Genomic DNA, 21,398 nt, shown 5'->3' with positions numbered 1-21,398 from the left:
TGTGGAAAAATGATGTATTTGTCTTTTCTAAAAGTTAATTAAAAAATAAACTCTACAGAGTGCAGATAATTTTTGACTCACCCTCATATGTATGTGTATGTATATGTGTATATATATAGTTTTTAAAAAAATTATTGAAGTACAAGTTGCATGCAGTAAAATTATTTTTTTTTTAAAGTATTTGATCCTGAGTTTTAACAAATGCTCAGCTGTGTAACCACCACTGTGATTATGATATAGATCCTTTCTTTAATCAAACAACATCTCCGTGTCACTTTGTGGTCATCCCTTTCTCTATACTGACAATCATCTATCAGCTTTTCCTTCCTATAGTTTTGCCTATTGTAGAATGTCAGATGCATGGAATTATGATAACTTATAATCTTTTGTGTCTGGCTTCTTTCCTATAGCATACTGTATTTGAGATTCATCCATGTTGCATATATCAGTAGTACATTGTTTTTATTGCTAAGTATTACATTTAATATAGATTACCCCTGAAGGTGAAAAAACAAAAATCCTCACAACTGGCCCAATAAACAACATCATGATAAATGAATAAGAAATTAAAGTTCTCAATGATTTTATTCTATTTGCATCAATAATCAACATCCATGGAAACAGCAGTCAAGAAACCAAAGAATGTATTTAGAAAATCTGATGCAGAAGACTTCTTCAAAGTTTTAAAAAGCAAACATGTCACTTTGATAATTTAAGTGTAACTGACTCAAGTCCTGTTTTGTTTTGTTTTGTTTCAGTCATCTCATATGCACGTGAAAGCTGGACAATGGAAAAGGAAGACGGAAGAACTGACACAATCAAATTGTGGTGTTGACCAAGAATACTGAATATACTGTGGACTGCCAAAAGAATGAACAAATCAGTGTTAGGAGAAGTACACCTAGAATGCTCTTTAGTTCATTTATTTTGGATACAACAGCTATTAACAATGAGCTCCAACATTCCAATGATCATGAAGATGGTGCAGTACAGGGCAATGCTGCATTTTTCTGTACATAAGGTGGCCAGGAGTGGACACTAACTCCAGGGCATCTACCAACAACAAGAGCATTCCATTGTATGTGAGTATCAGTGTAGTTCTTCCATTCATCCACTGAAGAAAATTGCTTCCAGCTTTTGATGATGTTGAATAAAGCATCTATAAACATTTATTTGTTTTATCGTTTTTGTTTGTTTGTTTGTTTTGGGTAATTATCTAGTCTTGGTGTGGTGCTACAGGATAAGCACTGGACTGCAAGTTTGGTTTGGAGTTCACAGTCCACAGTGTTTCAAACTCACCAGCTGCTCCTCGGAAAGCCTATATTGAGTCTCTATGACTCAGAACTGACTCAAGGGCACTTAACAACAAACAACAATTATCTTCTAGTGAGCTTACTGGGTTTCTGTTGTTGTTGTTGTTAAGTGCCGTGGAGTTGGTTCTGACTGACAACAGTCTTGTGTAGAGTTTTGAAGGATCAGCTGGTGGGCTTGAACTGCCAGCCTTGTGATTAGTATTCCAGGGTTTATCCTGTAGCACCATATCAGGACTCCTGTTGGATATATAGTAAGTCTATATTTAACTTTATTATGAAAAATCTAAACAGTTTGCCAAAGGGGCTATTCTATTTTTCATTTTCACCAATGGTGTGTAAGCATTTCATTTGCTCCACATCCTTCCCTGCACTTATTAATGGCAGGATTTTTAGAAAATAAATTAAAGTTAACCATTTAAATTTTTTATCAAGAGGTATGGTATGTTATGTTTTACTAAAGGTAATACAGAAACAGTTGCAATCATACATTGACAGAGAACTTCCAGAGGTTCAAGCCGGATTCAGAAGAGGCCGTGGAACGAGGGATATCATTGCTGATGTCCGATGGATCTTGGCTGAAAGCAGAGAATATCAGAAAGATGTTTACCTTTGCTTTATTGACTACGCAAAGGCTTTCGATTGTGTGGATCATGACAAGCTATGGACAACATTGTGAAGTATGAGTATTCTGGAACACTTAATTGTGCTCATGAGGAATCTTATCATGTTTAGTAAGGTGGAGGGTCAGAGAAAAAGAGGAAGACTCCCAATGAGATGGATTGGCCAAGTGGCAGAATCAATGGACTCAAGCGTGGCAACAGTAGTGAGGTTGGCCCAGGATCAGACAGTGTTTCGTTCTGCTGTGCATAAGGTCGCTATGGGTTGGTACTGACTCAATGACACCTAACAACAACAACATGTTATGGAAAACAGGGAAAATTATTGATGCCTTTGAATTATGGTGTTGGTGTAGAATATTGACTATACCATGAAATGCCAGAACAACAAACAAATAGGTCTTTGAAGAAGTGCAGCCAGAATACTCCTTATTGTTGGTGAGCATTGTCATCAAGTTGGTACCGACTCATAGCAGCCCCATGTAGGGTTTTGATCTTGTCTAGAAGGGTGTGGTGAAAGGAGATGGGAATAAGATTCTTATGATTCAGCAGTGAGTAATTGTTATCATGACTAAATACTACTATCACAATTGTAAAGGTAGAAGTTTTGTAACAGAAAGGGAGGAGTAGTTAATATTACAGTCCAGTAACAAAGGAGCCTAGGATCATCAAGGGAGAAGAGCATGAGCAGAAAGTGAGACCCTATCCAGAGAAGTAGAGGCACCAGAGATGAAGGAAGAGATGAGGGAGCAGCTGAGGACTCTAGACTCATGGAAAGAGGAACTGAGAGCTGGTGACCAGGAGGCAGGATTGCAGAATGTGCCCTTTGGTTGTTTAAATGGTTATATAATCCTGAGTATTTTTGTGTACGTAAAACACACACACACACACACACAAACACAAGAAAACAAAATATCCCAGAGGGAATAGAAGCCAATACTATTGAATGATGATGAACAGAGGGCATCATAATCACTACAATGAAATTATGAATGTAAACCAACAATGTTCCCCCATGTAAACTATCTCTCAATTCAGAATAAAAACTTTTTAAAAATGCAAAAAAGAGGAGTTTCTTCATGATAAATGGGGAGAAGAAACTTAAGTGAAAATATTAATTGCAAGCTGTATCTCTTGGAACTTGTACCTAAAACTAGGAGCATGTGTCCATGTCCATCTGTCACAAAATCAAGGGACTGGGGAGGAGTGTATGCAGTTCACCCGTGGATTGTACCCATGACTGAAGGAAGCCAATGGAGATTGACATTCAGATGCTTGGTCCTCTCACTGTTTTTTTCACCAGTCTTAGCAAAGTTCTCAAAGGTTGCAGAATGATGCTCAGTGGCAGTGTTTTCCAAAAGATCAGTGTTGCAGAGGGTCTCAGCCCTGCATTAATATCAGACATGGTGGTGGCGGCAGCCTCGGAGTCAATTCTGACTCACAGCAATGCCGTGTAGGGTTTCCGAGGCTGTAAATCTTACAGGAGCAGAAAGCCTCATCTTTCTCCTGCACAATGGCTGGTAGTTTTGAACTGCTGACCTTCAGTCTAGCAGTCTGACTCGTAACCACTATGTTACAAAACTTATCCTTATCAGACTTCTTGTTGTTATTGTTAAGTGCTGTCGAGTCAGTTGTGACCCATAGCATTTTCAACCGACCCATAGGGTTTCCAAGGAGCAGCTGGTGAGCTTGAACCACCAGCCTTGTAGTTCAAATGGCTTTGCAGTCTGGCACATTAACCCATAGCGAAACACCAGGACTCTTTTATCAGACTAGGGGTTACAAATCAGCGTGTAGTCAGAAATCAATCTGTGGGAGAATGATACAACCAGTTTTTTTCAACAAGAACAGATAGCTGTTCCAGGGGGATACAGATAGAAATATAACATCATCTCTGACCTAAGGGGCTTATCACCTTGATGGAAGATGTTGCTGCTGGTTGCTGTTGAGTTGATTTGGACTCCAGATGTGTTAGAGTAGAACTGTGCTCCATAGGAATCTCAAGGCTGTGACATTTTAGAAGATTGCCAAGCTTGTTTTCTGAGGCACCTCTGGGTAAATTCAAACTTGGAGCCTTTTGATTAATAAATAGTAGGACATTTATGTATTTGGGCAAATCAAGGACTTTGATGGGAGATAGGCATGCTAATAAAAACATTAAAAGATCATAGGATCCAGCAATTCTGTTTCTAGATACATGCTCAAGAAACTTGAAGGCAGTGATGCCAGCAGACTAGGTCTATTTCTCCAGAGAACCCTAAGACCAGAGCCACCTTGGTCTTTCAATCCCATTATCTCCAGCCCCCAGCTATGTGAGTCATCCTAGCCAACTGAAGAGCAGATGCGAATCACTTATCTGTGCTCTTTCAGAGTTTCTGACCTACACAATCTGTGATCATAGTAATAAAAAAATTGTTTTATATCACTGAGTACTGGGAAGGTTTGTTAAGCCACCATAGATCATTTAAACCTGCAACCTCTTTTCAATTACTTGCCTTGTTTAGTTTTAAATCCTGCATTCTTATTTCTCAGAGTATAGAACAGTCATGTGGCTTCTGTTTTCTTCTTTCATTACAACAGTGTTGGTGTTGTTAGGTGCCATGGAGTCAGTTCCAACTCAGAGGATAGAATAGACTGCCCATAGGGTTTCCAATGAAGCCAACTGGCACATCTTTCTCGTGGAAAATAACTAATGAGTTTGAACTACAGACATATCTGTTTCCAGTTATTTTCCAACTCATAGTGACCCTATATACAACGGAACAAACCATTGCCCAGTCCTGTGCCAGCCTCACAATTCTTATTGCTTAATCCCATTGCTGATGGCACTGTGTCAATCCATCTGACTGGTGGTCTTTTTTTCCCCCCACTGATCTCCCACTTTACCAAGTATACTAATATCAGGCATAATAAAGATGACATTACAATAGGATCTACAGACGTTAGCAGGATATTCAGGGATTCTTATAAACACCTTTATGTGCATAAATTCTACAACATAGATGAAAGAAGAAAAGTTCCTTATTGTTGTTATTAGGTGCCTTTGAGTAGATTTGGACTCATTGTGACCCTATGCACAACAGAAGGAAACACTATCTGGTCCTTAGCCATCCTCAAAATTGTTACATTTGAGCTCATCGATGTTGCCATGTGTCAATCCATCTCACTGGGAGTCTTCCTCTTTTTCATTGACCCTCTACTTTACCAAGCATGATGTTGTTCTCCAGCATCAGGTTCCTCCTGACATCACTTCTAAGGAGCATTCTAGCTATACGTCTTCCAAGACAGATTTGTTGGTTCTTCTGGTCGTCCATGGTACTTTCAATATTCTTATCCAGTACCATAATACCAATACATGGCTTCTTCTATAGTCTTCCTTATTCATTGCCCAATTTTCACATGCATCTTAGTTAGTTGAAAATATGTCTTGGGTCAGATACACCTTAGTCCTCAAAGTGAAATTTTTTGCTCTTGAACACTGTAAAGAAGTCTTGGGCAACAAATTTATCTAATGCGTGTAATGCATTCTTTCATTTTTTGACTGCTCCTTCCATAAACATTGATTGTAGAGCCAATCAAAATGCAGTCTTTGACAACTTTAATCTTTTCTCTATTTATCATGATGTTATTTATTGGTCCAGTTGTGAGGATTTTAATTTTCTTTATATTGAGGTGCAAGCCATACTGAAAGCTGTAATTTTTCAACAGTATGTATTTCAAGTCTTGCAAATTGCAGGTTCTTAATGAGTCTGCCTCTAACCTGATGCCAAGTTCTTAATATAATCCTTGGTTTATTTGCTTAGCATACATATTGAATAAGTATGGTGAAAGGATACCATGACACATGCCTTTCCTGATTTTAAACCGTTCAGTATCTCCTTGTTCTGTTTGAACAACTGTCTTTTAGTCTATGCACAGGTTCCTCATGAATTGCTCCACAATTCTTATTCTTAGCAATGTTATCCATAGTTTGTTAAGATTCACATATTCAAATGCCACTGTATAGTCAATAAAGCACAAGTAAGCATCTTTCTGGTATTTTCTGCTTTTAGCCAAGATCCATCTGAAGTCAGAAATGATATCCCTCATTTCATGTCCTGAATTCAACTTGAATTTCTGGCAGCTCCCTGTCAATGTACTGCTGCTACCATTTCTTAATTAACTTCAGCAAAATTTAACTTGTAGTATATTAACGATATTATTCGATGATTTCTGTGTTCTGGTGGGTCACCTTTCTTTAGAATGTGTACAAGCATGGATCAATTCCAATTGATTGGTCAGGTAGCTGTCTTTCAAATTTCTTGGCATAGATGAATGAGTGCCTAAGGCACTGCATCAGTTTGTTGAAATTTTTCAATTAGTATTCTGTCCGTTCCTGGAGCCTTGTTTTTTGCCAGTGCCTTCAGTGCAACTTGGACTTCTTCCTTCAATACTATCAGTTCTTGACAACATGGTACCTCTTGAAATGGTTGAACACCGACCAATTATTTTTGGTACAGTGGTTGTGTATTCCTTCCAATTTCTTTTGATACTTCCTGTATCATTCAATATTTTGTCTATAGAGTCTTTCAATATTACATACAGCATGAGGCTTGAGTTGTTCCTCAGTTCTTTCAGCTTGAGAAATGTTGAGTGTGCTCTTCCTTTTTTGTTTTCTGGCTCCATGGCTTTGTACTTTTCATTATAAGACTTTACTTTGTCTTCTCCAGCTGCCCTTTGAAAATTTCTGTTCAGCACTTTTCACAAGTTTCAGAACCTCTGCTGACATCCATTTTGGTCTTTCCTTTCTTTCTTGTGCTTTTAATGGCCTTTTGCTTTCTTTCTTATGATGTTCTTGGTGTTAACCCAGTACTCCTATGCAACTGCCAAGGGAACACATTTTACAGATCACAAAGCTCAGGGCAAAAACTATCTTTATAAATTTGATCACTATTCCAAGTTTTCCATTCACTGATGGCAGAAAACACAATTACGTTACTTTTAGGTAGATTCAGTCCTTTAAAGTTAAAATTGCCTCTTTTGGACACATTCCATATTCGGGTTCTTCCCCTCCTTCCTTTGTTCCTCAGGGAGGCCTGTGAGTTCTGGAGATCTGAGGGGCTTATGTAGTGCCTCATAGTGCAGTGGAAGGGTGCCGTATCTATAAGCATTCATTCTGTCTTCTGTTTGAAACACAACTCCAGAGGTGGAGTCACTGTGAAGTTAATGAAGTTGCAGAGTCCTTGACTTCCTTAGACTCTTTCCAAGGCTCTTGTAGGAAATTCAAAAGACATGCAAATGGTCATATGTTTACGGAACTTGCAAAAGTAAAACATTTTTATTGAGGCAAAAATGTATGTAACACACATTTGCCAATTCAACAACTTTTAATGTACATTGAGTATATTCATCATGTTGTGCAACCATTAGCGTCATCCTCTTCTAAATTATTCTCCCACCATTAATAGAAGTTCTGTACCCCCTACACAGTGACTCATTTTTTATCCCTCCCAACCATCTTTGAAACCACTAATAAGAAAAATATAATATTTTATCCCCAAGAAGTTAAGACTGTTGTTTTTTTTCACCCTTTTTCCCCCTCTGTTTCTATTCTCCTTGTGGTGGTCTTTGGAGTGGTCCTGGGTGTTTTTAATATTGACTTTAATGGAATTTGGGTTGGGGGTAGATTTCATTGGGATTAAGTGGGCTATATTTATGTGGTTTGCAGACATTTCCACATGCAGTTATTACTAACTGTTCTGAAGAAGAATGAGTTTCAGGAATATTCCCTCAGCCCACTGTGTTAATTCACCCAAAGTGAAGAACATATGGCAATAAGTATGCAGTGATGTAAGCACATGGGGAGTGGAGAAAAGCCAGTGTTTACCTGTATAAAGCCAGAAACTTGTCTGTGCTCCACTCATCAAAATATGAAACCGAAAGTGAAGGCTTTGGTCCTCACAGCTGCACATTCAAAAGGATAGCTCTTAGTTTGGACTTACCTGGGTAATGCAGAACATTTAATTAAAGATTTGTCAAGTATATAATTTATTTGACAGGAATTTCTGGAAATAGAATTTTTCAGAATTTCTGTATTTTTTGCATGCAAGCACAATGAATATATGTGTAACAATGTCTATATATTGTTGTTGTTAAGTGTCGTCAAGTCAGTTCTGACCCATAGCAACCCCGTATAGGGTTTCCTAGGACTGGCTGGTGAGCTGAACTGTATTGCGGTTCAAACTGATTTTGCAGTCCAGTGCATTAACCCAAAGAGCCACACCAGGACCCCAAAAATGTTTATATGAAAGGCCATAAAAATGTTCCTGATTTTGACAAGAATCCTAAATATCTACATTTCCAATTATGACTTTTGAAGCTGAAAGAAAAAAATCTGTCTAATTTATCAAATTTCGATCAAACATGCAAAAGAGAAGACTAACTTATATTCCTATTCTCTCTATAAAAACAATACTATAAAATAGGGAGCTAATGTGACACTGTGGGCTAATGCACTAGACTGAAAAGTAGGTTTGAATAGCAAGGTTGATGGTTCAAGCTCACCAGCAACTCCCTGGAACCCTATACAGGGTCACTATGAGTCAGAAATGGCTCGACAGCACGTAGCAACAGCAATCAATACACAAAGAAAACTGTTATTAGAAGTGTGTTTTTTGTTGTTGTTGTTTAGTACCATCTAGTCGGTTCCAACTCATAGCAACCCTGTAAAAAGTTTCCTAGGAGCAACTGGTGGGTTTGAACCCCCAACCTTGTGGTTAGCAGTCCAGGACTCCATAGGGTGTGTCAAACAGTTAATTGGTGAAATTTCTTATTTTTCTGGTCTTCATGATGCTAATGTTATTTGTCAGTATTTTGAAACTTACACATTTGTTGTGTTGTTCTCTCACTGTTACTGTCGTTAAGTGCTGATAAGTCAGTTCTGACTCACAGCGGCCCTGTATAGGGTTCTGAGGAGCAACTAGGGACTTTGAACCACTGACCTTGTGGTTCAAACCAACGTTATGGTCAAGTGCTTATCCTACGATGCCACAACAGAACTCTTCTTTTCTCATTACTAGTACTAATAATCATATCTAATTTTGTATTCATAATTTTGAATTTTAATTCTTGAAGTTCACAGAATTATATTAAGTATTTGAGTTCCACAAAACCTGAATCCACTCTTGTATTTTTCTCTTCTCATATCTTTTTGGAATTTCTGTTAGTTTGTCCTGTACTTCCCCCCAACAGAAAATACGTCCCAGGGAAGGAGTTGTCTGGCCCTTTATTGATTCTTTTTTCAAGCTATTGACCAAAACAAACTATTTCTGCTATGCTTTCTTTTGAAGCTCAAAACATGAGCAAGTCTTAGTGGTGAGGAGGTCAAGCTACTTGGAAAGGGATTGATGCCTCTCATGTATTCTTTGCTTTGAGAGGATTAAGGTCATTGTAGGGGGAATAAGTGAATGTGAAGAGAAAGAGTGGAGTCCCTGGGTGGTGCATGGGTTAAAGTGCTTGGCTGAGAACCAAGAGGTTGGCGCTTGAGTTCACCAAGAAGTACCTTAGAAGGCCTGATGTTCTCCTTCTGAAAATCAACCATTGAAAACCCTATAATCTACTGTGACACACACGGGGCTGCTACTAGTCAGATGCAATGAAAAAACTCAGAAGTTTGAAGACAAAGGAGGAGACTGTGAGGATCAGTTTTTAGACTTTAAAGAAATTTGTTAAAATAACTGCTATCTTGGGCTTGGGAACATGTTTGTTCCTGTTTTTAAACTGTGTATACATCCGACCATACCAGGAAGATGTTTACTTGTGTTTCATTGACTATGCAAGGGCATTCAACAGTGTGGATCATAATGATTTATGGACAACATTGTGAAGAATGAGAATTCCAGAACACTTGATTGTGCTCATGAGGAACTTATAACATAAACCAAGAGACAGTCATTAGAACAGAAAAGGTGATATAAACTGGTTTAATATCAGGAAAGGTACATGTTTAGGTTGTATATTTCACCATATTTATTCAATCTGTAAACTGAGCAAGTAATCTGAGAAGCTGTAACATATGAAGAAGACCACAGCATCAAGATTGCAGGAAGACTCATTTAATAATGTGTAATGTGCTGGTGTGGTGCTGTGGGTTAATGCGCCAAACTGCAAAGCTGTTTGAACTGCAAGGTCAGCAGTTCAAGATCACCAGCTGCTCCTAGGAAACCCTATACAGGGTTGCTATGGGTCAGAACCGACTCGATGGTACTTAACAGCAATAGCAATGTACAGACGATACACTCTTGTTTGTTGAAAGTAAAGAGGACATGAAGTACTTAGAGATGAAGATCAAAGAATACAGACTTTAGTGTGGATTACACCTCAACCTAAAGAAAACAAAAATCTTCAAACTGGACCAATAAGCAGCATCATAAAAAATATGGAAAAGATTGAATTTGTCAATGATTTCATTTTGCTTGAATCCATAATTGATGTTCAAGGAAACAACAGTCAGGATAATAAAAAAATGTGTTCCATTGGACTAATCTGTAAAAGACCTCTTAAAGTGTTAAAAGACAAAGATGTCACTTTTAAAACTTAGGTGCTCCTGAAGCAAGTCATGATGGTTTCAACTGCCTCACATTTATGCAAAAGCTGGACAAAAAGGATTTGATGCATTTGAGTTAAGATATTGGTAAAGAATATTGAAAGTACCATGGACTGCCAGAAGAACAAACAAATCTGTCTTGGAAAAAGTACAGCCAGAATGCTTCTTAGAAGCAAGGATTGAGAGTCTTCATCTTATACACTTTGGACATGTCATCAGGAGGAACCAGTTCCTGGAGAAGGACATCATGCTTGGAAAACTAAATGTTCAGTGAAAACAAGGGAGGTCTTCAATGAGATGGATTGAAACAATGGCTACAACAAGTGGTTCAAACACAGCAATGATGGTGAAGATGTGCAAGACTAGTTAGTGTTTTGTTTTCTTGTACATAGGATCACTTATGAGGAGGACCCAACTCGACAGCATCAACAACAGCATGAAAAGACAACAAAGAAATATTTGGTAGTGTGGTAACTTGGGAATTGAGAACACCAGAAATTGACTTTATTTAACATTTTCAGAAATAGAGAGGGAACAGTATGACACAATGAGCTTTCCAAGTCTATGGCATCATAAAAATATTTCAGGAACTGAAATGTATAAAGACTTTCCCTGTTCCTGAGCATGGACAAAAAATGATGGCTTGCTTCAGCCTAGCATGGGGTTCAGCGACTGAGGAAAAGAAGCAAACAGGCTCATACTTCGCAACTGATACAACTTTCTCTGAGAATCTTATTGTAGTCTCAGGGTACCTGCTGGGAAGTAGCAAGACCTGAAAGCATTGTTGGAGAGAAAACAAAAATGACAGCACACAAAGCCACATAAAGCCAAGGTGTCCCTACTTGAGGACAACTGCTGGATTGACCCAAGGAAACAGAGAAGGAAACTGATGTGATCACGTGAATACAAGGTGTTGGAATGGAAGATGTATATTTTTACATTTTTACTTACAGATGAGGATTGCAAAGCTTTGTCTCACATGCTTTGGTCATGTTATCAGAATGGACCAGGGAAAAGACATCATGCTTAGTTAGTAAAGTAGAAGGTCAGTGAAAATGAGGAAGAACTGTAAACCAGATGGATTGACACAGTGGCTGCGACAAGGTAAGGATTATGAAGATGGTACAAGACTTGGCAGTGCTTTGCTCTGTTGTACATAAGTCTGTTATAAGTCACAACAGACTCAACAGCAATCAACAACAGCTTTTAATTTGGAAAACTGGGATTTCCAGATCACAAAGGGTGTGGAAATGACAATAAAGTCCAAGAATTCTACCATGTAGGGGAAATTATGGGGAATGTGATAGTTAAGGCTTTGTGTCAACTTGACTGTATCTCGGTGGTTTGGCAATTGCTATGTAATTCTTCCTTATGATGGGATTAAGCATAATGTAATCAGCTCTATGATGAGGTCTGCTATGAGCAGCTAATCAAAACTGACCTTGTGATCCACTGCTTATCCTACAGTGTTACACAGGACCACTGGTCTGTCAGTTTGTTATATTGTAGTGACTTGTGTGTTACTGTGATTCTAGAAGTTATACCACTGGCATTTTAAATACCAGCAGACTCACCCACAATTGACAGGTTTCAGTTGAACTTTCAGACTAAGACTAGGAAGAAGGCAAGAAAGACTAATTCTGAATATTTATTTAGTAATGGAAAACCTTATGAATGGAGTCCTGGTGTGATTCTGTGGGTTAATGCGCTGGACTGAAAGGTTAGTTTGAACCACAAGGTCAGCGGTTTAAGTTCATCAGCCGCTCTTTGGAAACCATATACAGGGTCACTATAAGTCAGAACTGACTCAATGGCACTTAACAGCAACAACAACATTGTCAGATAGCACAGATTACTGAATATTTAAACATAATGAAGCGTACCAGAATAGCATCAGACACATTGCGAGAAAATGAGCCCCTCATGTTGGAAGGCACTCATACAACTGGGAAAGAGCTGCCTCCTCAGAGTAGAGTTGACCGTGATGACATGAATGCAGTCAAACTTTTGGGACCTTCATATGCTAATGCAGCACAACTCAAAATGAGGAGAAACAGCTGTAAACATCCATTCACAATCAGAACATAGAATGTATGAATCTAGGAAAATTGGAAGTTGCCAAAAATGAAATGGAATGCATAAACATCAATATTCTATGTATTAGTGAACTAAAATGGACAGGTATTGGCCATTTTGAATGACAATCACATGGTTTACCATCCTGGGAATGACAAATTGAAGAGGAATGGCATCACATTCATAATCAAAAAGAACATTTCAAAATTTATCTTGAAGTACACTGCTGTTTGTGATAAGATAATATCTCTAAGCCTACAAGGGAAAACAGTTAACATAACTATTATTCAAATTTACATACCAACCACTAAAGCCTGAGATAATTGGAGAATTTTACCAACTGCTTCAGTCTGAAATTGACCAAAAATGCCATCAAGATATATTGATAATTATTGGTGATTAAAATTCAAAGGTTGGAAACCAAGAAGATGGATCTGTTGTTGGAAAACAAGGCCTTGGTGATAGAACCAATGCTGGAGATTGTGTGACAGAATTTTGTGAGACCAAAGATGACTTCTTTGAAAATACCTTTTTGAAACAACATAAAAGATGACTATACACATGGACCTCACCAGATATTACACACAAAAATCAAATTGACTACTTCTGTGGAACGAGATGGTAGAAAAGCTTCATATCATCTGCTAAAACAAGGCCAGGGACAGACTGTGGAACAGACCATCAGTTGCTGGTAAGCAAGTTCAGACTAAAGCTGAAGGAAATTGAAACAAGTCCATGAGAGCCAAAATATGACCTTGAACATATCCCATCTGAATTTAGAGATCATCTCAAGAGCAGGTGAATTAGATACTAATGGTTGAAAAAAGCCAGAGCTCTTGTGGGATGACACCAAGAACATCATACAGGAAGAAAGCAAAAGGACATACAGGATGAAAGCAAAAGGCCAGTAAGAAGACAAGAAAGAAAGAAAATATCAAAATGGATGTCAGAAGAGACTCCACAACGTACTCTCCAGCATAGAGATGCTAAAACAAAGGGAAGAAATGAGGAAGTAAAAGAGCTGAATATAAAATTTCAAAGAGCAACTCAAGAAGACAAAGTCTAGTATTATAATCAAATTTGGAGTTAGAAAATCAAAAGGGAAGATATACTGAACATTTCTCAAGCTGAAAAAATTAAAGAAAAAAATTCAAGCTTCAACCTTTAGTATTAAATGATTCTATAGAAAATATATTTAATGATACAGAAAGCATCAAATGAAGATGGAAGACATTCACAAAGTCACTGTATCAAAAAGAAATGGTTGGTGTTCAAACATTTCAAGGAGTAGCATATGATTAAGAGTCAATGATACTGAAGGAAGAAGTCCAAGGTTCATTGAAGGCATTGATTAAAAAAGGTCCTATGAATTGATGGAATACAAATTGACATCTTTCAACAAACTGAGGCAGTACCGGTGGCACTCACTCATCTATGCCAAGAAATTTGGAAGTCAGGCACCTAGTCAACTGATTGGACGAGATCCTTATTTGTGCCAATTTCAAAGAGAGGTGACCCAACAGAATGCGGAAATCATATGACAATATCATTAATATCACATGCAATATAGATTATCATTCTGCTAAAGATAATTAAAAATGATGGCAGTAGTACATTGGCAGGAAGCTGCCAGACATTCATGTCAGATTCAGATGAGGATGTTGTTGTTGTTAGGTGCCATTGAGTTGGTACCGACCCATAGCGACCTTATGCACAGCAGAATGAAACACTGCCTGATCCTGGGCCAACCTCACTATTGTTGCCATGCTTGAATCCATTGATGCTGCCACTTAGCCAATCCATCTTGTTGGGGGTCTTCCTCTTTTCCTCTGACTCTCCATCTTACCAAACATGATAACCTTCTCCAGTGACTGGTCCCTCCTGACAATATGTCCAAAGTATGAGAGACGAAGTTTGGCCATCTTGGCCTCTAAGGAGCACTCTGGCTGCACTTCTTCCAAAACAGATCTATTTGTTCTTTTGGCAGCCCATGAAACTTTCAATATTCTCCTCCAACACCATAACTCAAAGGCAGCAATTCTTCTGCAGTCTTCCTTATCCACTGTCCAAAATATTAGGCTACTGAAAACACCATGGCTTGGGTCAGGCACACCTTAGTCCTCAAGCTGACATCTTTGCTCTTCAACACTTTAAAAAGGTCTTGTGCAGCAGATTTGCTTAATGCAATATGTTGTTTGATCTCTTGACTGCTGCTTCCGTGATGAGGATGTAGAATGAGGGATATCATTGCCAACATCAGGTGTATCTTGGTTTAAAGCAGAGAATACCAGAAGATGTTTACTTGTGCCTTATTAACTATGCAAAGGCTTTCTATTGTGTGGAACATGACAAGCTATGGACAACATTGTGGAGAATCAGTATTCCAGAACACTTAATTATGCTCATGAAGAACCTGTACATAAACCAAGAGACAGTCGCGTGAACACAACAAGGGTACACTGAATGGTTAAAATCAGGAAAGGTGTGTGCCAGTGTTGTATTCCTTAACCATATGTATTAAATCTATATGCTTAGAAAATAAATTGAAAATCTGGATTGTATGAAGAAGAACTTGGCATCAGGATTGGAGGAATAGGAGCTTCTATGTATAGTTGAGGCCTGGCAATTTCTCAGGTGGGCAGATATAGAATTGTCCTAGAAAACGTCAGATCTGTTCTTCAGAGAAATGATTTAGAGTCTGTTTTTGGAATCAAAGAGACCTAAATTCTGGACTTAGCTACTTACTACCTCTGTGCTTTTGAAATATCATGCAAACTCTAAGTCTCTTTCATCATCTATACTATGAATTTGAGAATCCCTCTTTCCACAATCTCACAAGACACTTTTGTCAGGATTAAGCAATGTATACGTTGTTGTTAGGTGCCATCGAGTAGGTACTGACCCATATTGACTTTATGTATAGCAGAACGAAACACTGCCTGAAACTGGGCCAACCTCACTACTATTGCCACGCTTGAATCCATCGATGCTGCCACTTGGCCAATCCATCTCTTTGGGGGTCTTCCTCTTTTTCTCTGTGTATGCAGTTACTGACAAATTGTAAGTACTCAATAAATTGTATCTCTTATTATCTCATTTGTACTCATAGATTCCTAAAGTCTAGCTTGGTTACATAAAAAACATCATAAAATGTATATATATATCTGTACATGTGAACATTATTATTTTAAGCACTGAAATCATTTCTAGATACTTCATGACTTTAATCTACTCTGAGTTCATTTATTGCATCTGAAGGAACATACTGGTAAGGCTTTTCTCCACATGACCCCACCCTACTGCTTCTCCATAAAACCAGTTGCTATCAAGTTAATTCTAACTTACATTGTGTGTCAGAATAGAACTGTGTTCCATAGCTTGTCAATGGCTGGTTTTTCAAAAAACAGATCAACAGGCCTTTCCTCCGAGGTACCTCTGAGTGGAGTCAAACCACCAGTCTTTTATTTAGTAGTCAGTAACTCTGCACTGCCAATGGATTTGGTGACTACAAATCCTGTATAATGGCATTAGGATCCACTGTGAAGTACCCAAACTGTCCTGTTAAAATTGCAAAACTATTTTTATCAACAAGTGTCAGATTTGAAATTTTCCTTATAAAATTTAGTTCCAGGCTTCCTTGGAAATCTTAAATAGCTCAGCAAGCATTAGAGATATGACATAAGCAAGGAAATAATTTTCTTAGGAAGAGGACAGATGATTTTTAAATGTATTTATAACTGGCAAAACACAGCCATGCTTCTAGCTACTACTTTTTTTTTTTTTTTTTTAATATTGTATTGTGGTTTGGGAGAAAGTTTACAGAGGGAGTGACTTTTCCATTCAACAATTTATACATATTTTGTTTTGTGACATTAGATGCAATCCTCTCCATGTAACAGTACCTCTTCCCACTTCCTCCCTGGGATCTCTGTTTCCATTTTTTCCCGGTTCCTTCTTGTTTTCTGAGTTTTGCTGTTGGGCAAATAATGCCCTTGTGGTTGATTGTTCAGAGAAGAGCATTCTTCTTGATGTTATACTTTACTTTATAGGCCTATTTGACTGAAATGTTGACTCCCAAGGGTAGGTTCAGTTCCAGGTTTGAAGGTGTCTAAGGGCTATAATCTCAGGGGTCTACCAGGCTCTACTCAGAGCAGTTAAGTCTTGTCTTTTGTATGATTTTAAAGTGTGTTCTGCATTTTCTCCCACTCTACCCAGGACCTGCTACAGTGACTCTGATTATAGTGTTCCTAATGGTAGATGGGCACCATCTGTTCCTCTTATCTCAGGATAGCAGAGACTGTGGGTCACATGGTCCATTAGTCCTTTAAACTAATTGTTTCCTTGAGTGCTTGATTTTCTTCACTGTTTTTAGCTCTCAATGAGGAGATACCAATAGTCGCAACTCAGGTGGTCTCTCGCAAGCTTTAAGACTCCAGTCTCTACTCACTAAAATAGTATGTACAATCTTGTCTTTGTGGACAATTGTGCCAACTGACCTTGTTGTCCCTCAAGACTGTGGTCCTAAGCCCTCGAACCCAGTGACTAACCCTCAAGACGTCTAGTTTTGGCTCAGACGTCTTCGTAGCTTTGCCCTCTGTTTGCTTTACAGTATACATGGCTATCTTTGCAGCACATGCAAATACACATGTAGAAATATACTCTGCCAAGCTAGTATATATGCATGGGTATATTCCCATTTGCCACCCCACTCATAGATTACTCTTTGTTATGACTACTATTGCAGGATTGTGTATGTAATAATATTTATCAATGTTGCCTTTAACTCTTGTACATCTCCCATTATCTTCCTCTGCCTTGTTCATGTTGTAACCAGTTTCTTTGAATATATCAAGGGCCAATTCATCTACTCAAATGCTGTGCAAGAAGCTTTTTTTTTTTCTTTTCTGAATTCAACCTCCAGGAAGGGATTAGTACTAGTTCTGAGAAATTTCATTTTTCTTGTTTACATTCCTTGTGCAATTTCAGAACACTTTGTTCCTTTTCTTATTGTAACTGCACAACAGCAGCATTTGCCATCTCATACTGGACAGACGTCACACTCCACGCAGGGTTTCCTTCTGACTGACATACTTTTGCAAACAGTATTGGGATCTCTAAGTGGTGAAGAGAACATAAGAGAAAATGGGTTTAAGAGGCAGTCTAAGAATCTGGGCTCCAGTTCTTCTTCCATCATTTGCTAGCAGTGCACTTACTGAATTTAACTCATAGGGTTTTTTTGTTTTGTTTTTTTTTACCCCTTCCATAAAATAGAAATAATTTTATTTTCCTTGTAGGATCATTGTGAGGATTGAGTAAGACAAAGCACTCTGTGTAGTGCCTGGCAATATTAGTATTCCAGTAATTGAAGCAATTATTTTTTAACAATGGCACTAAAGGGATGGATGGTATGTTTTTTTTCTTAATGTGATCTCCAATTTTAAATCCTCTGCTTTTGTTTAATGTCTCCATATTGATACTATTGTTGTAAAGTGCCATCGAGTCGATTCTGACTCATAGCAACCCTGTAGAGGGTTTCCAAGGAGCAGCTGGTAGGTGTGAACTGCTGACCTTGTGATTATCAGTCCAACACTACATCAGGACTCTATAGGTCTATACAGACATATTTCACTGAAGAAGATCTCATTAAGTGGAATAATTTCAGATGACCACCTAAAAATCACTATGAATTGAATGGATTAACACACAGAAATTTATTCTCTCACAGTTCTGGTTCTCAGGGGTCAGCAGGGCCATCTTCCCATGGCAAAGTCTAGGGCAGAATCCTTACTTGCCTCTTCCTAGCTTCTGGTGGTTGTCCTCAATCCTTGGCATTTCTTAGTTTATAGGTGCATCATTGCAATTTCTGCCTTCATCTTCACATGCCATCTTTCCTTTGCATCTGTGTTTCTGTATGTTCTCTTCTCTTCTTATAAGGATAGGGATATATTGCGTTTAGGGTCTACCTGATTTAGTATGGTCTCATTTTTTAGTGAATTATATCTACAAAGACCCTATTTCAAAATAAAGTCTGTGGTTGCAGGTGGACATAAGTTTTGGGTGGATGCTACTCACCCCCAAACTAGAATGTTCTTTAGAAGCCAACATAGGCAGATTTCATCTTTCTTACTTCTGACATTTTATCAGGAAGGACCAGTCCCTGGAGAAAGACATCATGGTTGACAAAGTGGAAGGTCAGCCCAGAAGAGGAAGACCTTCAAAGAGATGGATTGACACAGTGGAAGCAACAGTGGCTCAAGTATAGAAACAATTGTGAAGTTAGCAGAAGACCAGGGAATGTTTTGTTCTGCTGTGCATAAAGTCATTATGAATTGGTACCAACTCAATGTCACCTAATAACAACTATTCATCCCAATTCACTAAATGATATGAATTTTGGTTATAATAAATATCTTTCAAGGTGTTCTTATGGTTTGACAAAAGGGTTGTCTTAGTGACCAGCTGGTCACTTTCTGATTTGCTGTTGCTTTTTTTGACATCTTTGGAGACAGAGGAGAGGTACATCACTGATTTGTTAACTGTGAAAAACGATATACAGTGTGAAGAGAGATGGGCCTTGTACTGTTGATGATATCAACAGAAGAATCCAAACACCTATTGTGCGTTTGTTGCTGATCCTTTGTATAGCTGAACAAGATGATCATGGCTGCTGATTATGTTACTATTAGGTACAGCTTTGAACAATGAACACTTATTTTTATTAATCTGCTTTTTTTTTTTTTTTTTAACTTTTTTAACTTCTTGGTCATAGGGATGTCTCAAAGGGCAGGTGTTAGTCTGGTGTCTGAGCATTCTGGGAAGACTTGCTTCGGTGAGTCTTACAATGAGGGATGAATAGGTTGATGTTTGTTTTGTGTGTACTAAGTATTTTTTCTAGAAAGTTGGTGGTATACAATAGTAAAAGTTGGCAATGCTAAGTAACATGGTGGAAAGAAAGCAGATATTAGAGTCACCAGACTTACATTCCAATTTGGCACACTCATCATGTACTTTGAACAATTTACTTAACCTTGCTGAAGTACCTCATTAAAAAAAAACAAAAACCCAATAATGCCTACCGTGCAGTGCTGTTGTTACTATTATAGATACAAAGTTGTACTGCTCTTTGCACAATGCCTAGCATAGTGGGATATCCATGTGTGGTAGTTTTTATTGTCATTACTCACAAGTAATCTAGATTGACATAAAAGGAGGATGGTAGGGTCATAGGGCAAACACATCCATTATGTAGAGGACTGTCTCTCTGAACAGGACTACTTACCATGGGCATTGAATCTAGCCTTCACATCATTAGTAGCTGCTCAAAGAGGAACAAAAAACCTTAGAATTTACTACTAAGTAAAATTATAATCAGAGCTTAGTCCCATAGCAAATTTTCTTTATACCTAGTACGGACTCCTCAAAGTTGCCCTATGGTTGTTGTTAGGTGCCATCGAATCAGTACCAACTCATAGTGACCTGAGGCACAGCAGAATGAAACACTGCCTGTCCTGCGTTGCTATTTTGAGACCATTGCAGCTTTCACTATAGCCATCCATTTCATTGGGGGTCTTCTTCTTTTTCACTGACCCGCCACATTACTAAAATTGATGTCCTTCTCCAGGGACTGGTTCCTCCTAATAATATGTCCAAAGTATGAGAGATGAAATCTGGTCCTCCAACACCATAACACAAATGCATCAATTCTTCTACAATCTTCCCTATTCACTACCCAACTTTCTCATGCATAGGAGGCTATTGAAAATACCATGGCTTGGGCTAGGGCCCCTTAGTCTTCAAGTTGATATCTTTGCTCTTTAGAACTTTAAAGAGGTCTTGTGAAGCAGATTTGCCCAATGCAATACGTTATTTGATTATTTTGACTGCTGATTCCATGAGTGTTGGTGGTTGATACAAGCCAAATGAAGTCTTTGACAACTTCAAACTTTTCTCCATTTATGCGGATTTTGTTTATTGGTCCAGTGGTTAGGATTTTTGTTTTCTTTACATTAAGGTATAACCCATACCAAAGGCTGTAGTCTATGATCTTCATCTATAAGTATTTTGTCTTATTCACTTCCAGCAAGCAAGGTTGTATCATCTGCACATCACAGGTTGTTAATGAGTCTTCCTACAATTCAGATGCCATGTGTCTTGTCATATAATCCAGTTTATTGGATTAGCTGCTCAGCAAATGGATTGAATAAGTAAGATAAAACAATAACACCCTTGCATACATGTTTCCTAATTTAAAACCATTCAGCATCCCCTTGTTCTGTTAAAACAAAACAACAAAAAAACTTCCTCTTGGTCTATATGCAGGTTCCTCATGAGCACAATTAAGTGTTCCAGAATACTCTTTCGTTGCAATGTTGTCCATAGTTTGTCATGATTCACACAATCAAAAGCCTTTTCACCCTATGTAAACTGTCACATAATTCACAATGAAAACTTAAAAAAAAACACCAAAAAACATTTTGTAGTCAATAAAGCACAGGTAAACAACTTTCTGGTTGTCTCTGCTTTCATCCAAGATTCATCTAATGTCAGCATCCTCTTCTGAATCTGACTTGAAATTCTGGAAGTTCTCTGTCAATGTATGGTTGCAGCCATTTTTGAATAATTTTTAGCAAAAATTTTACTGGCATGCAATATTAATGATATTGTCTGAGAGTTCTGCGTTCTGTTGGATCACCTCTCTTTGGAATGGGCACAGACATGGATCTCTTCCAGTCAGTTGGCCAGGAAGTTATCTCCAAATTTCTTGGCATAGGTGAGTGAGTGCCTCCAGTGCAGCATGAGTTTGTTGAA

Source organism: Chrysochloris asiatica, unplaced genomic scaffold, assembly GCF_000296735.1.
Source record: "Chrysochloris asiatica unplaced genomic scaffold, ChrAsi1.0 scaffold00011, whole genome shotgun sequence".
Lineage (NCBI taxonomy): Eukaryota > Metazoa > Chordata > Mammalia > Afrosoricida > Chrysochloridae > Chrysochloris > Chrysochloris asiatica.
Note: the sequence above shows the minus strand (reverse complement) of the source record.